Raw genomic sequence first — 3412 nt, 5'->3', positions numbered from 1 at the left:
TCGGCAGGCAACCGTCCTGCTTCATAGTAGGTAAATATTGTTTGTCACCTTCCTCTTCAAGGTTCAATTTAAAAATAGTTCCCTTTAAATTGGTCTCACTTTAAGCCCAGAGTTAAGAGCACAAGCCAGAGATACCCAGGCTTCAAATGCTCTAGCCGGTGTTTCCTAACCGCCTATTTAAAGACTGATTGGCATTAGGATTCTCTGAGATTGCAGGCCTCCCCGAAAATTTCCCATCTTTATAATAAACATTATTTTCCATCCATCACTCTGTCAGGGGAGAATATTGGAGAAAGGTCAGAGTTTGGTTATTAGGACTACAAATCAATAAAGGAAGTTGTAGCAATCACACAGAGGGCCATTACTATGAATAAGCAGGATGATGGGTTCACATGCAGACAAAGCAGCTTGGAGAAGAGAATAGAACAGAAATATCCTTTGTTTTTCACAGTGGGGAAATCCAAGTGTCACAGCAGCAATTAATTTAAGTTGAAACATGCATATTCACACAAAGGTAAAAAAAAATAAATAAATAAAATAAGACTGCATTAAGGGCAAATTCACAACATAAGAAAAAAATAATGCTCAGATTACAAGAAAATGTGCAACTGAGTATGATCAGTTAAAGAAAGAAAATATACCCAGAGCTCAGAGACCTCCAGGTGATTTAGACCGCCAAAGTCTGCAGCTGGGGTAAAATGCTGCTTCATATCTTTAAACAGGAACACGTAAAAGAGAGCACATTATACCTGTTCTGGCCAGTGGCGCAAAAAGTGGGTATGCAGGGTATGCAACGCATAGGGGCGCTGCACTAGAGGGGGCGCCAAAACCCCGTCTCGAAAAATGTTTTTTTCTTGTTGGCATTTTCTATAATTAACAGAATGAAATGATCAATAACAGGGGAACAGCACTGATTAGGCGCCCCTCTGCTCCTTCACCTCCCCTCCTGTCGCTCTCCCTTCCCATGCAGGTGGCTGTGCACGCGCCCCTAAGAGTACGCAGGCGCGTTTTTTTTTTTTTTTTAATTTTAGACTACCACTCGTAGTGCACTTGACAAAATGGAGCGGCAGAAAATAAAGCTGTCCGGGGCGCAAAACAGAAAAAGGAAAAGGGAGAAGGATAAAGATGTTGGCGGGATGAAAAAAAGCCTTTCAATGTGGTTGAAAGATAGTAGATAAGTACCGTCAGTGTATTAGCAGGACAGGAGGGTTGTAAATAATCAAGTTAGCTAAAGCTAGCAGCTAGCCTAATACGGAATCGTCCCATATTTGCTGTTAAAAGTTGCCTCCCCTATTAAACCATTAAGGGACGCGATTTGTTTTGTATTTCTATGAATATCTGATACATAAACCTGTCACAGACACATAACCGCGCACTAAGTAAGAATGACCGAAATAAAACTCAGGAAATATTAACACAGGAAAGCTAAAGCTGTTGTGGCGGCAGTGCCCAGCTATGGTCCAACACTTAGCCCTCCTGGGTGCATTTTTTTCACTCATATGTATTATGGATTCTTTAATTAAAGATGAGTTGTTCAAGTTCATGTGTGTATCAGACAAATTAGTCATCAGAGTCACTAAAGCCCTTAAACTCAAAAAGGTTGGTGACCTATTTTACCAACCTTTTTGGCAGGGGGACACTTGAGTTTAAATGTCTTATTCAATACCACTACAGTGGTGTTGTGATGTATCTGATAAGTCAGATCAGATGTAATGTCCAATCAGTAACTGTTATCCAACAAGGAGATGATTTAAATTAAAGTTTAATTTCTATTGTAGTTTGACTGCTGTATTTTTTAAGCCTATTTAACACAAAATTTATGTCATTCAGCTGTGGTGGTGGAGAGAAAGAAGAGAAGATGATGAAAGAGGAAGAATCAGGACAGACAGGGGAAGGCAACAGGTTGGTCTAATGCAGGTGGAAGTGAGGGAGCAACTAGTCCATCTCAAGCACAAATTTTTAAACATTATTTTTAAAAACGGTAAGATCTGTAATTTTTACAACTAATAATGCTTTTTTGACCACATGACTTAGTGGAGAACACCACAGACAAGGGATGAAGGAGACAGACATGAGGTCAGTGATAGAGGAGACAAGTGATGAGATCAGGTAGGCATTAGGAAAGCAACAAAAACCTATATACCATGATGGTTTGAGTTTCTGATGACCATCTTTGATTGTGTTCTTTTTTTGGGAAAATTAGTGCAGGCAGTCATGGTGAGTCAACCACGAGAAAGGAGAATGAGAAACAGAAAGGTGCAGATGAGGGAGAGGAAGAGCAGAGAGGACTAGATGATGAAGAGAGAGAGAAGCACAGAGCTGCGGAGGAGAGAGCCGAGACAAGGCTTTATTCAGAAGAACCATCTGAATGGCCTTTACCACACAAAATGGGGGACACATTTAGGCAGTACATGGTTGTAAATGGCCCACAGAAAGTTTCTGATGGTCCATATCCAAGATCAGAGAAGAATAAGAGGTGTTTTTCCAAAGCATACTGTTTTCGTTTACTGTCTAATGGAGAGAAAGTTGAACGAGATTGGTTACTGTATTCTAAAAATACTAACAGAGTCTATTGTTTTGCATGTAAGCTTTTTGGTGAAGCTAAAGTTCTTGACACATGCCTTGTGGAGGGGTATAATAACTGGCGATGTCTTTCAAAAACACTGAAGCACCATGAAACCAGTAGTTCTCACATAAATGCTTATCTGACGTGGAAAGAAATGGCATCTCGCTTACGCCTAGGTAAGACTATTGATAGTGAACTGCAGAAAACCATGGCAGCTGAAAAAGCACACTGGAGAAGTGTGTTGACTAGAGTTATCGACTGCATACTTTTCCTTGCAGAGAGAAACTTGCCACTAAGGGGGAAAAATTCTCAGTTAGGAAATCCTAAAAATGGAAATTTTCTGGGAATCCTTGAGCTCATAGCACGATATGATGTAACACTGGCAGAGCATCTTAGAAAGGCTGCCTCCAAACAAACCACTGGATATCTGACATGGTGCACTCAGAATGAATTTTTAGATTCAATATCAGAGTGTGTTTTGAGTAAAATATCTGCCAAGATCAAGTCCTCTAAGTACTTTGCAGTGGAACTGGACTGCACACCTGATATTTCAAAGCAAGAGCAGGCCTCAGTCATCATTCGATATATGGGGGGGCGCCGAAGATATGTTCGCATCCACCTCAAAAATATGGAGTTGCGCCCCTGGTTCTGGCTTCTCTCCACCTCTGTATTTTAGAGTTCATTTTAAAATTCTTTTGGGTATTTCTAAGGTTTTTAACAGCCTTAACTGACCTTTCTTAATAGAGTCTCTCTGTCAAATAAGGAGGTCATTTAGGTCTGCTGACCAGCTGTTCCTGTGACTTAGCATTAACTGGCATTTGGATTAATATGATTTAAGTTTACAGA

At 40.4% G+C, this 3412-nt stretch overlaps 1 long non-coding RNA gene across 1 annotated transcript; it reads right to left on the bottom strand.

Moving 5' to 3' along the window:
* Positions 1–2551: 2551 nt before the first annotated feature.
* LOC116726674 (uncharacterized) lies at positions 2552–3205 on the bottom strand. Its single transcript, XR_004340641.1, has 2 exons — positions 2980–3205; positions 2552–2762 (listed from the first exon to the last, which is right to left on the bottom strand). It is a non-coding gene; the product is annotated as an uncharacterized LOC116726674 (long non-coding RNA).
* Positions 3206–3412: the final 207 nt, after the last annotated feature.

This window comes from Xiphophorus hellerii, chromosome 10 (genome assembly GCF_003331165.1).
Source record: "Xiphophorus hellerii strain 12219 chromosome 10, Xiphophorus_hellerii-4.1, whole genome shotgun sequence".
Taxonomy (NCBI): Eukaryota; Metazoa; Chordata; class Actinopteri; order Cyprinodontiformes; family Poeciliidae; genus Xiphophorus; species Xiphophorus hellerii.
This window is presented reverse-complemented; position numbering and strand designations above follow the sequence as displayed.